The sequence below is a fragment of the Silurus aristotelis genome (assembly GCF_946808225.1).
Source record: "Silurus aristotelis genome assembly, chromosome: 7".
NCBI classification, from domain to species: Eukaryota; Metazoa; Chordata; class Actinopteri; order Siluriformes; family Siluridae; genus Silurus; species Silurus aristotelis.
In genome coordinates this window covers 6916516-6936030 of record NC_139580.1, presented here as the reverse complement: position 1 = coordinate 6936030, position 19515 = coordinate 6916516, and the positions used below count along the sequence as shown (strand labels likewise).

The following is a 19515-nucleotide window of genomic DNA, read 5'->3' as shown; positions in this document are numbered from 1 at the left end:
GGCGATCAAAATTAGAGAACAATTTATAAACAATTGAACAATTCTGAAATAATGTCATCTTCACTGCTCAACAATTGAAGGAGTTTTTGTCCTGTCTATACCATGCTACCAGAACACCTTTTCCACAAAATAACTAAGGCATTTAAAAAAAAAACATTATTTTGCAGCTTCCCGTGGGCTCACCACCTGCAGGAGGGACCGTAAGGGACGGTGCTGTGAGGATTGGGCAGCAGTCGGAGGCGGGGGAAATGGATGAATGAATTAATTATTTTGCAGAAAACACACTGATCAAAATTAGAGAACAACAATGACTGTAGCATGGAAAAAGATTACAACAAAATTTTCTGAAGGTTACAACAGTCAGCAATTAGTAGGAAGTGTACAGGCCTCTGCTCTGAATCACTTCGGCACATCTGCGGCCACAGGACAGCACTAGTCTCTCACACTGCTCTGGTGTGATTTTGGTCCACTCTTCTTCCAGTCTCTTCCACAGTTCGGTGACTGTGGTGGGTTTCTTGGCCATAACTTTGTCACCAAGGATTTTCCAGAGGTTCTCTATTGGGTTGAGATCAGGACTCTGGGCAGGCCATGTCATTATTTCAATGTTTTCAGTTTCAAGGAACTGCTTTACCCGTTTTGCTGTGTGACATGGAGCGTTGACCTGAATGAACACTGCAGGCTGATTGGATGATGAATGCATGGAAGGAACCATATGTTGTTGAAGAAGGTTCTGATAAACATTTGCATTCACTCTGCCATGTAGCTGTAGAGGCCCAACTCCTGCTGCAGAAAACATGCCCCAAACCATGACACTTCCTCTTCCACTTTTCACTGACTTCTTTACACACTTTGGGTTCAGTCTTTCTTCAGTTTGTCACCAAACATAATGTTTTCCATCGGACCCAAATAAATTAAACTTGCTTTCATCACTAAAGTGAACTTTGGACCAGTTCTCCTCTGTCCACACAACATGCTTAGTATAGCCTTTTTATTATTTCTGCTAATGAGAGGTTTGGTCACTGCAGAGTGGGCTTTCAGTCCAAATGCTCTTAAACGTCGAGACACTGTATGACGAGACAGATCCTTACCCTGTTCAGCGCTGAACTGGTGAGCAATTCCAGCTGCAGTGTGGAAACGATTGCCCATTAAGATCCTCCGCAGTATCCTGTCCTCTCTTGTATTTGTCTTCCGTGGATGACCAGGCTTCTTGGTGGACTTGAATGAGTTTGTGATGTTGTAAAGATTCAATATTCTTGAAATCACAGATTTGGAATGACCAACTTGTCTTGCTATGGCTGATAGGGTCATCCCTTTGGCCTTCATCTGGACAACCTGCTGCCGGAGGCTTTCAGTCACTTTAGAACGGCCCACTATCTTGCAGAGTCAGTGAAACTGGAAGTTAGGCTGCCAGTAAAATAGGGGTTGACAGATAATCAAGGAAATTAGCACCAGGTACCAGATTAACACCAATAACTGGGAGGTATCTGAAAGTGTTCTCTAATTTTGATCAGTGTGTTTTCTGCAAAATAATGTTGTTGTTTTTTTTTTTAAATGCCTCAGTTAACTTGTGGAAAAGGTGTTCTGGTAGCATGGTATAAACAGGACAAAAACTCCTTCAACTGTTGAGCAGTGAAGATGACATTATTTCAGAATTGTTCAATTGTTTATAAATTGTTCTCTAATGTTGATCGCCAGTGTAGATTGAATAGGACAATGATGATGTGGTCATATTTCCTGGTTCTTGTAAACATTCTTTTTGCTGCATGCTGGACTGAAGCTTAGTAAGTAACTAGAAATTGCATAAATAATCTTCCCTTCAGATCCAGACAGTAAGTCATTACAGTAGTCAAACCTTGATGTTATAAAAGCATGAACTGGTCATATTTCCACAACTAATCATATTTCTTATTTTAATAATATTTCTTAGATTTAAGAAGTCTGTCCGATTAATGATTTTATATGCATTTCAAAGGAAAAACTAGAGTCAATAATCACACCTTAAGATATTTTACTCTTGCACATGAAGAGACAGAAAGACCATCCAGAAATACTATGTTATATGAAGGGTAGAATATATAGTATAAAAAAAGCTTCAATTTCTAAAATCTTGAAGATCAAGGGGAGGTCTGATATTGGCCTATAGTTAGACAGCTGACAGGGGTCAAGTTTTTCAAATTAAGGGTTTAACTGCAAACTGCCAGCATGCATGATTTAGGTACATAAAGTAAACATAGTGTCGAGGGAATAATTTTTTATTTTATTTTTTAGATGTTCAATTGCTTCCCGTGGGCTCACCACCTGCAGGAGGGACCGTAAGGGACGGTGCTGTGAGGATTGGGCAGCAGTCGAAGGCGGGGGCCTGCTTAGACTGCTGCCCCCGCGACCCGAATTACGGATAAGCGGGAGAAAATGAATGATGAATGATAGATGTTCAATTGCTTATGGAATTATCTGTTAAGGAAATGTATAATAAATTATCTAGATCACAATTTTATGATTTTCATGTGGGAATAAGTGCAATTAACTCGGTCTCTTGAATGGGAGTAAGATTTAGAAATGTGTGATCTGATTGTACTTTTATCTACAAAAGTATTTATTAAATTGTCTTACTATAAAGTTTGAGTCTTGATTTTTTAATCATCACTGGCTGTTGAGGGTGTGAATGTTAATGTGGTGCTTCTATTTGTATTGAACAATAATCAAGATTTATGCTTAATAATCGACAATAAAGGTAGAAAGACATATTGATCTATCATCACTAAGTGCTTTTTAAACACTATGGAGACACTCCTTCCATGCTGTTCGAAATATTATCAAAATAATTAGACCATATCTATGTTTAAATGGTTCCTTTCACTCAGTAGCACAGAGCAGTAAAATGAGAGGGAGATTTACATGAAGACGGCTGAATGATCCTCTTTCTCCCAAAATAGAGCACCACTTTCACCAGATGTTCAACTTCCTTCAGCCAAACTCACTGAAGCACAACACACAGCACTGAATGTACAGCTAAACACACTCTCTCATCACACTGATAATGACTACTAACTCTAATAAAACACACCCAATGTCCAAAATGAAGCTTTATTTCAGCAGAGCAAAACTACAGGAAGAGCAACAGGACAGTGAAGAGAGTAAAGACAGGAATATCAGCATTGTGTAGAATTGAAACTCTATTGTAGATGGATGTGTGAGCAGCTCAGTGTTTAATTCTATCTTGGAGCTGTTAGTCTTCACACTGGCTCTTGCTGAACGTGACCGGATGATTGACACTGTCATGGGTGACGGTACAGACAAACTCCTCCCCCTTTTCCCAGAGCGCTTTGCTGAGGGTCAGGGTGCTGCTGCGTGTGTAACCGTCCTTCTTCTGTTCTTCAGGGCTGGTTAGAACCCCTTCATTCACCACTGAGCCGTCCACTGTCCAGCTCACCGTCGCCCCCTGTGGAGAGTAGGCAGACAGCAGGCAGAGCAGTGAGGCCGGTCCCTCAGAGAGCTGCAGAGACGATGGATGGAGCAGAGACACGGAGGGCTTCACAGTGGGACCCTCTGAAAAACACAAAACACACACATTTACACACTAAGACACCATTTCCTTATTACTGCTTCTTCACATCACTGCAGTCACGTAGATTTAATCAGCAGGAGAACATTTACGAGCTACTCGTTATATTGTGGAGCGACTCGGACGTCGATCAGCTTTATTCTATTTTAGTCACTTCTTACTGATGTGTCATAGAAAGTGCTCCCTGTGTGATAGTAAAAATGGATCTCATAACAAAAATGTTCACTATTTAACACAAACACACAGCAGCATTTGTCTGTATTTTCCATCAGCACAGAGATTTCAGAATAATGTACACAATACTGCAGATATGAACCAGTGAGCAGGTTTCCACTCACCAACACAAACACACTGGAGATTTATTACATGTTCATTCATTTACATTTACACGTTTCTTATTCATTTTACTACAGAAAGTTTAGAGTTACTCCCAACTTATTACTGTAAACTACACAAGTTATAATTTAAGTGGAATTATTTAGAACTAATTAATAAATAATTACGTAATATGTAATTATTTATTTATGTAAATTTTTTAATATAAAATGACAAATTTTAGAAGTAAAAGTGACTTACTGATGCTGAGTTTTGTTCCTCCACCAAAAGTCCACCACAGTGATACATTCTAATAAAACCGTCGTACAAAAACCTCTGTTACACTACATTGAACACACACACACACACACACACACACACACACACACACACACACACACACACACACACACACACACACACACACCCCTTAATCTGGAGCACAGTGTACTATACACTGAAAATGACAGGAGGAGAAATAACACCAAATGTCTACAGTCAGTAACACAATAAACATTATACATAAAGACAGTAAGACTTGGCTCTGTTACTGGGATTTGTCAAGTCAAGTTTATTTCTATAGCACTTTTCACAACAGACATTGTCTCAAAGCAGCTTTACAGAAAACAACAGTGAAGGTGAATGGTGTGCATTTGTCCCTGATGAGCAGCCGTGGCGACTGTGGCAAGGAAAAACTCCCTTAGATGATATGAGGAAGAAACCTTGAGAGGAACCAGACTCAAAGGGGAACCCATCCTCATATGGGTGACATCAAGAGTCTGATCATAAATCTTTCAACAATACAGAACAATTTGTGATCATCATAGATCCTAGATAGAACAGAAACAATACATGTATTTGTATGAACACATCATTGTAGTGATAAAATATGAAGCAGTGTCTGACCTTGAGTCCAGAGGATCAGTGTCCAGATGAAGACGGGGATCAAAGTCATGGTATAAGTTTATAAGTAATGTTCAAAGTCAAGGTTATAAGATTATAAGTAATGTTCTTTCTACAGTCCTATACAGTCTATATGGTTAGTAGCTTCTAGTTCTATGAGCTCAACATTTGTGATCATCACAGATTCAGCATCAGTTTCTCCATGCCAGAGCCTTTAAACACTAAGGAGGTCCAATGTCAAAACCACACATGTAGTGGGATCCAATTGGCACTGCTGCGTCTCTAGATGGTTCAGGATGTTTGCGAGTTCGGCATCTACTTCTTCAAAGGTCCATAATCTTCATGAGGTGGGACGTGACTGGAGCTGGCCAACCTCAGGATGCCTCGGGATGGGGAGAGAAAGAGAAGCAGTGGAGAGGAATTAGCATAGCTGCGGTTCATAATATTAACAGCACAAGTTGATGATGTGCATGTGATCAGATGTTCTGGAGCACAAGGTTATGATGTGATGTGTGTTATGTGTAGGCTTTGCTAAAAAGATATGTTTTTAAACTGCACTTAAACTGGGAGAGTGTGTCTGAACCCCGAACACTGTCAGGAAGACTATTCCAGAGTTTAGGAGCTAAATGTGAGAATGATCTACCACCTTTAGTGGACTTTGCTATTCTAGGAACTATTAGAAGCCCAGAGTTTTGAGATCTCAGGGAGCGTGACGGATTGTAGCGTGTTAGAAGACTGGAGAGATACATGGGAGCCAAACCATTTAGTGCTTTATAAGTGAGAAGTAGTAGTTTGTAGTCTATTCGAAACTTAACAGGAAGCCAGTGTAGGGACGATAAGATTGGGGTTATATGATCGTATTTTCTTGACCTAGTAAGAACTCTTGCTGCCGCATTCTGAACTAACTGAAGCTTGTTTATTAATGATGCAGGACATCCACCTAGTAATGCATTACAGTAGTCTATTCTAGAGGTCATAAACGCATGGACGAGCTTCTCTGCATCAGATATAGATAACATGTTTCATAGCTTAGAAATATTTCTAAGGTAAAAGAAGGCTGTTTTTGTAACTTGATCGATGTGATATTTAAAAGACAAGTTGCTCTAAAATAACTCCCAGGTCTTTTACCATTGAACTAGTGGTTACAGCACATCGGTCTAAAAGCAGGTTGAGATGCTGGAGCTTCTTATTTGTGCGTTTAATATGTTGGTCTTTAGAACTTTTGAGGCCCAGAACACAAATTCAATATAACCATGTTGCTTTCCTGGTCAGAAACAACTAATTCGTTAGGAGCAGCTATGATAATTAAATACAGGGCTTCATCATCTTTTAGAATGTTTCAAGCATATAGCTTAAGGTACGCTAGAATATTTTCTTAGCAGACACATAAAAAAAAACATAAAATATATAAAAATGGGTTTGAATCTTGAAGATGTTTGGTCTATTCAGAGGAGATTCTTGACATAACCCCTCCTATACCAGGGGTGTCAAACTCAATTGCACAGGGGGACAAAACTCAAAGCACACTTTAGGTCGTGGGCCGAACAGGACAAACATTTATTGAACACACTAAAACTAAATGTTTTTTTTACATAATTATGAATAAGAACCAGACAGGAATATTATTCCAGAATAAATAATCTTAAACTTTAAACAACTTAAAATATTTTGCTCTCCATAAAAATATCTCCAGTCAAAATTATACAAGTTAGAAATATGAACATGCTGCAAAAAACCCTGAACAAATAAACAAAAATTGTGCTTTTAAGTAAACGTTAAAATAACAACAAATCTAACAATCAGATTTCTTTGCTCTTATGCCATTTTATAAAATATAATCTTAAACTTTTAATAACTTAAAATATTTTGCTCTTCATAAAAATATCTCCAGTCAAACACCAGACGTCTCACAGCTTGATCATGCAGCTCTTCAGAAACTCTCCCTCAGTAAATAACCGGCTGATGTGACTCTGATTTCTCCTCTGCTTTCACACCAGCTTCACTTTGTGATTTTGATCTGGTGAAAAACATCTGCTGAAATGTGAGATTCTTCTTTAACTCTTCTACTTTCTGGATCTTCTGCTCTGCATTCAGGTTTTTCAGCTTCTCCTGATGTTTTGTCTCGTAGTTCCGTCTTAGATTCAATTCCTTAATTACAGCCACATTTGCTTCACATATTAGACACACGTGTTTACCGGCAGTGTCAGTAAACATCTATTTAGAATCCCATCGGTTTTGAAAGGCTCTGTTTTCAGAATCCACTTTTCTCTTCACCACTGTGAGGCGCTGTTTCACAATAACTTTACAATCGGGTTAAATACATAAACAGAAGCTCGACTTGATTGACGCTGGAATGTTCCCAGATATTCTAGAGTTCGGTATGGCAGCTGAAGCGCTGCATTATGGGATCTGTAGTTTGTGTTATCAGCGCTTCATATCGCCGGGACATTAATAACAATAATAATAGCTCTTTATAAAATCATCTCGCGGGCCAGATGTAATTGTACATCGGGCCAGATGTGGCCCGCAGGCCTTGAGTTTGACACATGTGTCCTATACACTGGCAATAAAATTTCAGCCTTGGTTACAAAATCAGTTCACATCAATCAGTTCATGTCCTGCTGGTTGCAGTGGAGCTCCAACAGTCCTGTACCTTAGTGGTGAATTTTCTAGGTTTTTGTGTTTCATGGTCTGATTAATGTCTGTTTGGCGTGGGTCATTAATGTCTGTTCAGGCTTGATATTTTTAAAGAAATCCCCCATTGTTACTGAGTGTGAGTGACCTTGAGATTGGGGGTATGTGGTAAAGACGTTTCCATATTTAGAGGACACTTTGCATTGGCAGCACATGCTTCAGTGCTCTGGGAGTGTTTATAGCGCTGTGACTTTCACACTTCATGACTGAGAGCTGCTGCTACAGAAACTTCACCCACAGCTACCATGACTTTGATCCCCGTCTTCATCTGGACACTGATCCTCTGGACTCAAGGTCAGACACTGCTTCATATTTTATCTCTACAGTGATGTGTTCATACAAATACACGTATTGTTTCTGTTCTAATATTTCAGTTTCATGCTGCATTATTGTGTATTTTTACAGAATGCAGAGGTCAAGTCACAGTAACTCAGACTCCTGCAGTGAAATCTGTTCTTCCAGGAGAAACAGTCACCATCAACTGTAAAACCAGTCCTGCAGTGTATAACAACAACTACTTACACTGGTATCAGCAGAAAGCTGGAGAAGCTCCTAAATTCCTGATTAAATATGTAAATCAGTTACAGTCGGGTTTTCCAGCTCGTTTCAGTGGCAGTGGATCTGGATCTGATTTCACTCTGACCATCAGTGGAGTCCAGACTGAAGATGCAGGAGATTATTACTGTCAGAGTTTCCATTATATCAGTAGCACCAACCTGTTCACACAGTGATATAGAGTCGTACAAAAACCTCCCTCAGTCAGATAGTAGAGAAACTGCACTGCTGCAGCTGGGAGCGACTGCAGGTGCTGAGTTGGAGGATGTGATACACACAAACACACAAATTCCTATTTAACAGACACAAATCTTGTGTCTTTTACATTGATTTGTGTCTTTGTGTTTAATTTCTTGGTTTTAAGAACTTTTGGGAGCAGAACACAAATTAAATTAAGCACTTTGTTTTCCTGGTCAGAAAGTTCTTGACTTTATAATGCTAATGTTGAGCTCATATTGAGCTGTGATTTTTTCCTACAGAGTGTCATCATTTTTTTTACAGTGTTTTTAGCATATAGCATTAGACACACAAAAAGTTTTCTTAGTAGAGTGAAAATTTCATCATAGAGAATGATCTGTGAACTGAATATTTACTATTATAATTAATCATGAAAATAGTTTATAATATAAACTTCTGTGTTGAATTTCAATTATTATAAATCAGATTGCACTAAAGAGTGGAAACCCATTGTGTGTGATTTGTGTATGATGTGCATCATCAATAATGTAAAATAATCATGTATACTAATTTAAAGGCTTTTATTTTTATTTAGCAGGGATACACACACTTAACACATATTTATTTAATAATTAAGCAGAAGAGTTGAGTTACACTGAGGAGTGTGTGAGCTCAACCTTCCAGCTTAGACTCCAGTCTGAGGGGAAGCCCTTGTAGGCCACAAATACACGAGTGTGATCTTCTCTTATTGCAGCTTCACACTGGATGGGTGACACCTACACACATACACACACAGTTTAGACAGGAATGGACATCTGTCAAGCTTCCAGTCTTCATTTTATCTCACTGTGTGTGTTTCACATCACTTTATATCTTACAGAGCAGAAGTGTGTTCAGTGGAGCATCACAAACGTTTCACCTTCCATTCAAATACTTTTATATTTTAGATCTATAATGATTTTTCTCTGGTTACTGCATGTGGAAATTGAATGGTAGTGAATATTCACGGTAACATACACAATGACGTCTATTTTGTTTCATTTAAATTAAAATGAGCTGTAACACTATAATCTGATGGGTTTTGTCTTATAATATCAAAGAAAAAATGAGTAACAGAAGAATATTGACATGAAAAATAATAAGAGTAAAGTGCATTTGGAGACAAAACACAAACTATATATTTTATTTACAGTTTATATCACTAATCTGAACACACTCCATTTCAGGCATTAATCTGAACACACTCCATTTCAGTCATTAATCTGAACACACTCCATTTCAGTTATTAATCTGAACACACTCCATTTCAAACATTAATCTGAACACACTCCATTTCAGTCATTAATCTAAACACACTCCACTTCAGTCATTAATCTAAACACACTCCACTTCAGTCATTAATCTGAACACACTCCATTTCAGTCATTAATCTAAACACACTCCACTTCAGTCATTAGTAACCAGGTTACTTACGGCCCACAGTCAGTTTGGTTCCTCCACTTAAAGTGATCCACACTGATACAAACAGGTTCAGTGTCTGTAAATAAAAACCCTGCTGCTCTAAACTCACTGCTCTCTCCATCATTTACACGTCTGATTACAAAACAAATACACACACTTTCTGCCTGCTTTTATTCCTTTTTACTTATTTTTCTTCAGAAACACTGAAATGAATCAGTCAAAACTGAAGATGCAGCAAGTGTGTAAGAAACACAAATATATTACAAAAAAACTAAAATCTGAAAAGACACAAAATGTAGACCTACAGTTGTACAGGTTTTACCCATAATGCCTCAGTGAGTAAAAATGCTGCTGCACTAATAAAAAGTTTACAATATACTGTATGAGTGTGTGGAGCTGAAGTGAGAATAATTCCTCCAGTCCTTTTGTAGACTGATAAAAAAATGATCAAATGATATAAGTCCCACAAGAATCTAGACATGGAAAGTATGTGTTTACTCACTGCCAACATGCTGCTTCTTCAAGTGAACCTTTTTTTGTTATTTCAACCGAATATTCACAAAGTGAAACGAGACAACGTTTCTCCAGAACCCCGGTGTGACATTACACAACATAATGAGACATCATACAACAACTCAGAGCTAAGGACTTAAATAAGATGTCCTAGTCAAATAGGTGGTAGCTAAGGCTACCTAGGCTACCTAAGGCTTTGGATCGGAAGGTCACAGGTTAAAATCCCACCAACACCGAGCTGCCACTTAACCCTCCCCTGCTCAGATGTAAATCTCTCTTTGGATAAGGGCATCTGCCAAATGCCATAAATGTAAATAAAAATGAAAATAAAGTGTATCGTGTTCAACTTGTGTAATTTGTGAACATAAACACAGTGTTGTACAAAAACAGCAACAGCAGCAATCAACAGGTTTAAAACAGCATGTAAACAGTATAATATGATTATAATATAATATGGGTGGTGGTTCCACTATCAATCCAATACAGTAGGAAACTCATTAACATTCAGTACAAACAGAATCCAGTAAAAGTTTCTACTTCTTTCTCTCAGTCACTTAATTCTGCATCTAAAACCCAATTTAGAAAATCTCCATCTGACCACAGAAGCATAATTCACACAATAACTGTGTAGTAGTGTGAGAATGACAGTAAGATTGGGGGAATGTATTAAAGATGTTTCCATACTTAGAGGACACTTTGCATTGGCAGCACATGCTTCAGTGCTCTGGGAGTGTTTATAGCACTGTGACTTTCACACTTCATGACTGAGAGCTGCTGCTACAGAAACTTCACCCACAGCTACCATGACTTTGATCCCCGTCTTCATCTGGACACTGATCCTCTGGACTCAAGGTCAGACACTGTTTGTTATTTTATCTCTACAATGATGTGTTCATACAAATACATGTATTGTTCCTGTTCTAATATTTCAGTTTCATGCTGCATTATTGTGTATTTTTACAGAATGCAGAGGTCAAGTCACAGTAACTCAGACTCCTGCAGTGAAATCTGTTCTTCCAGGAGAAACAGTCACCATCAACTGTAAATCCAGTCCTGCAGTGTATAACAACAACTACTTACACTGGTATCAGCAGAAAGCTGGAGAAGCTCCTAAACTCCTGATTAAAGTTGCCAATCAGTTACAGTCTGGTTTTCCAGCTCGTTTCAGTGGCAGTGGATCTGGATCTGATTTCACTCTGACCATCAGTGGAGTCCAGACTGAAGATGCAGGAGATTATTACTGTCAGAGTTTCCATTATATCAGTAGCACCAACCTGTTCACACAGTGATATAGAGTCGTACAAAAACCTCCCTCAGTCAGATAGTAGAGAAACTGCACTGCTGCAGCTGGGAGCGACTGCAGGTGCTGAGTTGGAGGATGTGATACACACAAACACACAAATTCCTATTTAACAGACACAACCATCAGGGCTTTTACTTTGATTTGTGTCTTTGTGTTTAATCTGTTGTTCTCCAAAACATTTTTTAATACCAGAACACAAATTAAATTTAGCAGTTCACTTTACTGGTCAGAAACAGTTCATTATGATTAACTGTGATTATCTTCCACAGGGATTTATCACTATTTATTATTTCTTGAGCATATAGAATTAGGTGCACTAACAAGTTTTCTCATGAGAGTATAAATTTTACACTGGAAGCTAAACTGTTACTGAATAATTAGTATTATAATTAGTCATCTTTATCATGAATAATCAGGTAAACAGATACTGAGACAGATGCAGTGGTGATTTGTGTATGAGGTGCATCATCTATAATGTAAAGCAATCATATTTACTGATGCAAAGGCTTTTATTAATAATTCAGAGCTGGGCATTGCAGTGATACACTCACGTAACACATATGTAGGTGATAATGAAGTAATATGTGTAACTGTCTCCTTTCACTCAGTAGCACAGAGCAGTGAAATGAGAGGGAGATTTACATGAAGACGGCTGAATGATCCTCTTTCTCCCAAAATAGAGCACCACTTTCACCAGATGTTCAACTTCCTTCAGCCAAACACACTGAAGCACAACACACAGAACTGAATGTACAGTTAAACACACTCTCTCATCACACTGATAATGACTACTAACTCTAATAAAACACACCCAATGTCCAAAATGAAGCTTTATTTCAGCAGAGCAAAACTACAGGAAGAGCAACAGGACAGTAAAGAGAGTAAAGACAGGAATATCAGCATTGTGTAGAATTGAAACTCTATTGTAGATGGATCTGTGAGCAGCTCAGTGTTTAATTCTATCTTGGAGCTGTTAGTCTTCACACTGGCTCTTTCTGAATGTGACCGGATGATTGACACTGTCATGGGAGACGGTACAGACAAACTCCTCCCCCTTTTCCCAGAGCGCTTTGCTGAGGGTCAGGGTGCTGCTGCGTGTGTAACCGTCCTTCTTCTGTTCTTCAGGGCTGGTTAGAACCCCTTCATTCACCACTGAGCCGTCCACTGTCCAACTCACCGTCGCCCCCTGTGGAGAGTAGGCAGACAGCAGGCAGAGCAGTGAGGCCGGTCCCTCAGAGAGCTGCAGAGACGATGGATGGAGCAGAGACACGGAGGGCTTCACAGTGGGACCCTCTGAAAAACACAAAACACACACATTTACACACTTAGACACCATTTCCTTATTACTGCTTCTTCACATCACTGCAGTCACGTAGATTTAATCAGCAGGAGAACATTTACGAGCTACTCGTTATATTGTGGAGCGACTCAGACGTCGATCAGCTTTATTCTATTTTAGTCACTTCTTACTGATGTGTCATAGAAAGTGCTCCCTGTGTGATAGTAGGTAATCGATCTCATAACAAAAATTTTCACTATTTAACAAAAACACACAGCAGCATTTGTCTGTATTTTCCATCAGCACAGAGAATTCAGAATAATGTACACAATACTGCAGATATGAACCAGTGAGCAGGTTTCCACTCACCAACACAAACACACTGGAGATTTATTACATGTTCATTCATTTACATTCACACGTTTCTTATTCATTTTACTACAGAAAGTTTAGAGTTACTCCCAACTTATTACTGTAAACTACACAAGTTATAATTTAAGTGGAATTATTTAGAACTAATTAATAAATAATTACGTAATATGTAATTATTTAATTATGTAAATTTTTTAGTATAAAATGACAAATTTTAGAAGTAAAAGTGACTTACTGATGCTGAGTTTTGTTCCTCCACCAAAAGTCCACCACAGTGATACATTCTAATGAAACCGTCGTACAAAAACCCCTGTTACACTACATTGAACACACACAAAAACACACACACACACACACACACACACACACACACACACACACACACACACACACACACACACACACACACACACCCCTCAATCTGGAGCACAGTGTACTATACACTGAAAATGACAGGAGGAGAAATAACACCAAATGTCTACAGTCAGTAACACAATAAACATTATACATAAAGACAGTAAGACTTGGCTCTGTTACTGGGATTTGTCAAGTCAAGTTTATTTCTATAGCACTTTTCACGACAGACATTGTCTCAAAGCAGCTTTACAGAAATCAACAGTCAAGGTGAACGTTGTGTGTTTATCTCTGATGAGCAGCCATCGCGACTGTGGCAAGGAAAAACTCCCCTAGATGTAATGAGGAAGAAACCTTGAGAGGAACCAGACTCAAAAGGGGAACCCATCCTCATTTGGGTGACATCAAGAGTTTGATCATAAATCTTTCAACAATACAGAACACTGGAGAGTGAGAACTAACATGAGTACTGGAGTATAAGATTATAAGTAATGTTCTTTCTACAGTCTTATACAGTCTATATGGTTAGTAGCTCCTAGTTCTATGAGCTCAACATTTGTGATCATCACAGATCCAGCATCAGCTTCTCCATGCCAGAGCCTTTAAACACTAAGGAGGTCCAATTTCAAAACTCCACACATGTAGTGGGATCCAATTGGCACTGCTGCGTCTCTAGATGGTTCGGGATGTTTGCGAGGCCAACCTCAGGATGCCTCGGGATGGGGAGAGAAAGAGAAGCAGTGGAGAGGAATTAGTGTAGCTGCTGTTCATTATATTAACAGCACAAGTTGATAATGTGCATGTGATCAGATGTTCTGGAGCACAAGGTTATGATGTGATGTGTGTTATGTGTAGGTTTTGCTAAAAAGATATGTTTTTAATCTGCACTTAAACTGGGAGAGTGTATCTGAACCCCGAACACTGTCAGGAAGACTATTCCAGAGTTTAGGAGCTAAATGTGGGAATGATCTACCACCTTTAGTGGACTTTGCTATTCTAGGAACTACTAGAAGCCCAGAGTTTTGAGATCTTAGGGAGCGTGACGGATTGTAGCGTGTTAAAAGACTGGAGAGATACATGGGAGCCAAACCATTTAGTGCTTTATAAGTGAGTAGCAGTAGTTTGTAGTCTATTCGAAACTTAACAGGAAGCCAGTGTAGGGACGATAAGATTGGGGTTATATGATCGTATTTTCTTGACCTAGTAAGAACTCTTGCTGCCGCATTCTGAACTAACTGAAGCTTGTTTATTAATGATGCAGGACATCCACCTAGTAATGCATTGCAATAGTCTATTCTGGAGGTCATGAACGCATGGACGAGCTTCTCTGCATCGGATATAGACAACATGTTTCATAGCTTAGAAATATTTCTAAGGTAAAAGAAGGCTGTTTTTGTAACTTGATCGATGTGATATTTAAAAGACAAGTTGCTCTAAAATAACTCCCAGGTCTTTTACCATTGAACTAGTGGTTACAGCACATCGGTCTAAAAGCAGGTTGAGATGCTGGAGCTTCTGATTTGTGCGTTTAATATGTTGGTCTTTAGAACTTTTGAGGCCCAGAACACAAATTCAATATAACCATGTTGCTTTCCTGGTCAGAAACAACTAATTCATTAGGAGCAGCTATGATAATTTAATACAGGGCTTCATCATCTTTTAGAATGTTTCAAGCATATAGCATTAGGTACGCTAGAATATTTTCTTAGCAGACACATAAAAAAAAACATAAAATATATAAAAATGGGTTTGAATCTTGAAGATGTTTGGTCTGTTCAGAGGAGATTCTTGACATAACCCCTCCTATACCAGGGGTGTCAAACTCAATTGCACAGGGGGACAAAACTCAAAGCACACTTTAGGTCGTGGGCCGAACAGGACAAACATTTATTGAACACACTAAAACTAAATGTTTTTTTTTTCACATAAATTTGAATAAGAACAAGACAGGAATATTATTCCTACTATTACTATTCCTATTATTAAACTTTAAATAACTTAAAATATTTTGCTCTCCATAAAAATATCTCCAGTCAAAATTATACAAGTTAGAAATATGAACATGCTGCAAAAAACCCTGAACAAATCAATAAAAATTGTGCTTTTAAGTAAACGTTAAAATAACAACAAATCAAACAATCAGATTTCTTTGCTCTTATGCCATTTTATAAAATATAATCTTAAACTTTTAATAACTTAAAATATTTTGCTCTTTAGCTCAGTCAAACACCAGACGTCTCACAGCTTCATCATGCAGCTCTTCAGAAACTCTCCCTCAGTAAATAACCGGCTGATGTGACTCTGATTTCTCCTCTGCTTTCACACCAGCTTCACTTTGTGATTTTGATCTGGTGAAAAACATCTGCTGAAATGTGAGATTCTTCTTTAACTCTTCTACTTTCTGGATCTTCTGCTCTGCATTCAGGTTTTTCAGCTTCTCCTGATGTTTTGTCTCGTAGTTCCGTCTTAGATTCAATTCCTTAATTACAGCCACATTCGCTTTACAAAAAAGACACACGTGTTTACCGGCAGTGTCAGTAAACATCTATTTAGAATCCCATCGGTTTTGAAAGGCTCTGTTTCCAGAATCCACTTTTTTCTTCACCACTGTGAGGCGCTGTTTCACAATAACTTTACAATCGGGTTAAATACATAAACAGAAGCTCGACTTGATTGACCCTGGAATGTTCCCAGATATTCTAGAGTTCGGTATGGCAGCTGAAGCGCTGCATTATGGGATCTGTAGTTTGTGTTATCAGCGCTTCATATCGCTGGGACATTAATAACAATAATAATAGCTCTTTATAAAATCATCTCGCGGGCCAGATGTAATTGTACATCGGGCCAGATGTGGCCTGCAGGCCTTGAGTTTGACACATGTGTCCTATACACTGGCAATAAAATTTCAGCCTTGGTTACAAAATCAGTTCACATCAATCAGTTCATGTCCTGCTGGTTGCAGTGGAGCTCCAACAGTCCTGTACATTAGTGGTGAATTTTCTAGGTTTTTGTGTTTCATGGTCTGATTAATGTCTGTTTGGCGTGGGTCATTAATGTCTGTTCTGGCTTGATATTTTTAAAGAAATCCCCCATTGTTACTGAGTGTGAGTGACTTTGAGATTGGGGGTATGTGGTAAAGACGTTTCCATATTTAGAGGACACTTTGCATTGGCAGCACATGCTTCAGTGCTCTGGGAGTGTTTATAGCGCTGTGACTTTCACACTTCATGACTGAGAGCTGCTGCTACAGAAACTTCACCCACAGCTACCATGACTTTGATCCCCGTCTTCATCTGGACACTGATCCTCTGGACTCAAGGTCAGACACTGCTTCATATTTTATCTCTACAATGATGTGTTCATACAAATACACGTATTGTTTCTGTTCTAATATTTCAGTTTCATGCTGCATTATTGTGTATTTTTACAGAATGCAGAGGTCAAGTCACAGTAACTCAGACTCCTGCAGTGAAATCTGTTCTTCCAGGAGAAACAGTCACCATCAACTGTAAATCCAGTCCTGCAGTGTATAACAACAACTACTTACACTGGTATCAGCAGAAAGCTGGAGAAGCTCCTAAATTCCTGATTAAATATGTAAATCAGTTACAGTCGGGTTTTCCAGCTCGTTTCAGTGGCAGTGGATCTGGATCTGATTTCACTCTGACCATCAGTGGAGTCCAGACTGAAGATGCAGGAGATTATTATTGTCAGAGTTACCATTATATCAGTAGCACACCCCTGTTCACACAGTGATATAGAGTCGTACAAAAACCTCCCTCAGTCAGATAGTAGAGAAACTGCACTGCTGCAGCTGGGAGCGACTGCAGGTGCTGAGTTGGAGGATGTGATACACACAAACACACAAATTCCTATTTAACAGACACAAATCTTGTGTCTTTTACATTGATTTGTGTCTTTGTGTTTAATTTCTTGGTTTTAAGAACTTTTGGGAGCAGAACACAAATTAAATTAAGCACTTTGTTTTCCTGGTCAGAAAGTTCTTGACTTTATAATGCTAATGTTGAGCTCATATTGAGCTGTGATTTTTTCCTACAGAGTGTCATCATTTTTTTTACAGTGTTTTTAGCATATAGCATTAGACACACAAAAAGTTTTCTTAGTAGAGTGAAAATTTCATCATAGAGAATGATCTGTGAACTGAATATTTACTATTATAATTAATCATGAAAATAGTTTATAATATAAACTTCTGTGTTGAATTTCAATTATTATAAATCAGATTGCACTAAAGAGTGGAAACCCATTGTGTGTGATTTGTGTATGATGTGCATCATCAATAATGTAAAATAATCATGTATACAAATTTAAAGGCTTTTATTTTTATTTAGCAGGGATACACACACTTAACACATATTTATTTAATAATTAAGCAGAAGAGTTGAGTTACACTGAGGAGTGTGTGAGCTCAACCTTCCAGCTTAGACTCCAGTCTGAGGGGAAGCCCTTGTAGGCCACAAATACACGAGTGTGATCTTCTCTTATTGCAGCTTCACACTGGATGGGTGACACCTACACACACATACACACAGTTTAGACAGGAATGGACATCTGTCAAGCTTCCAGTCTTCATTTTATCTCACTGTGTGTGTTTCACATCACTTTATATCTTACAGAGCAGAAGTGTGTTCAGTGGAGCATCACAAACGTTTCACCTTCCATTCAAATACTTTTATATTTTAGATCTATAATGATTTTTCTCTGGTTACTGCATGTGGAAATTGAATGGTAGTGAATATTCACGGTAATATACACAATGACGTCTATTTTGTTTCATTTAAATTAAAATGAGCTGTAACACTATAATCTGATGGGTTTTGTCTTATAATATCAAAGAAAAAATGAGTAACAGAAGAATATTGACATGAAAAATAATAAGAGTAAAGTGCATTTGGAGACAAAACACAAACTATATATTTTATTTACAGTTTATATCACTAATCTGAACACACTCCATTTCAGGCATTAATCTGAACACACTCCATTTCAGTCATTAATCTGAACACACTCCATTTCAGTTATTAATCTGAACACACTCCATTTCAAACATTTATCTGAACACACTCCATTTCAGTCATTAATCTAAACACACTCCACTTCAGTCATTAATCTAAACACACTCCACTTCAGTCATTAATCTGAACACACTCCATTTCAGTCATTAATCTAAACACACTCCACTTCAGTCATTAGTAACCAGGTTACTTACGGCCCACAGTCAGTTTGGTTCCTCCACTTAAAGTGATCCACACTGATACAAACAGGTTCAGTGTCTGTAAATAAAAACCCTGCTGCTCAAAACTCACTGCTCTCTCCATCATTTACACGTCTGATTACAAAACAAATACACACACTTTCTGCCTGCTTTTATTCCTTTTTACTTATTTTTCTTCAGAAACACTGAAATGAATCAGTCAAAACTGAAGATGCAGCAAGTGTGTAAGAAACACAAATATATTACAAAAAAACTAAAATCTGAAAAGACACAAAATGTAGACCTACAGTTGTACAGGTTTTACCCATAATGCCTCAGTGAGTAAAAATGCTGCTGCACTAATAAAAAGTTTACAATATACTGTATGACTGTGTGGAGCTGAAGTGAGAATAATTCCTCCAGTCCTTTTGTAGACTGATAAAAAAATGATCAAATGATATAAGTCCCACAAGAATCTAGACATGGAAAGTATGTGTTTACTCACTGCCAACATGCTGCTTCTTCAAGTGAACCTTTTTTTGTTATTTCAACCGAATATTCACAAAGTGAAACGAGACAACGTTTCTCCAGAACCCCGGTGTGACATTACACAACATAATGAGACATCATACAACAACTCAGAGCTAAGGACTTAAATAAGATGTCCTAGTCAAATAGGTGGTAGCTAAGGCTACCTAGGCTACCTAAGGCTTTGGATCGGAAGGTCACAGGTTAAAATCCCACCAACACCGAGCTGCCACTTAACCCTCCCCTGCTCAGATGTAAATCTCTCTGGATAAGGGCATCTGCCA

General features: G+C 38.4%; 2 long non-coding RNA genes across 2 annotated transcripts; both read right to left on the bottom strand.

Annotated features, from left to right (window-relative positions):
• Positions 1-3070: 3070 nt before the first annotated feature.
• Positions 3071-4555, bottom strand: LOC310729169. The gene is made up of 2 exons (XR_014534462.1): positions 4139-4555; positions 3071-3546 (listed from the first exon to the last, which is right to left on the bottom strand). It is a non-coding gene; the product is annotated as an uncharacterized lncRNA (long non-coding RNA).
• A 7418-nt stretch (positions 4556-11973) lies between these two features.
• On the bottom strand, positions 11974-13632 carry LOC310729171. The gene is made up of 2 exons (XR_014534465.1): positions 13370-13632; positions 11974-12776 (listed from the first exon to the last, which is right to left on the bottom strand). It is a non-coding gene; the product is annotated as an uncharacterized lncRNA (long non-coding RNA).
• Positions 13633-19515: the final 5883 nt, after the last annotated feature.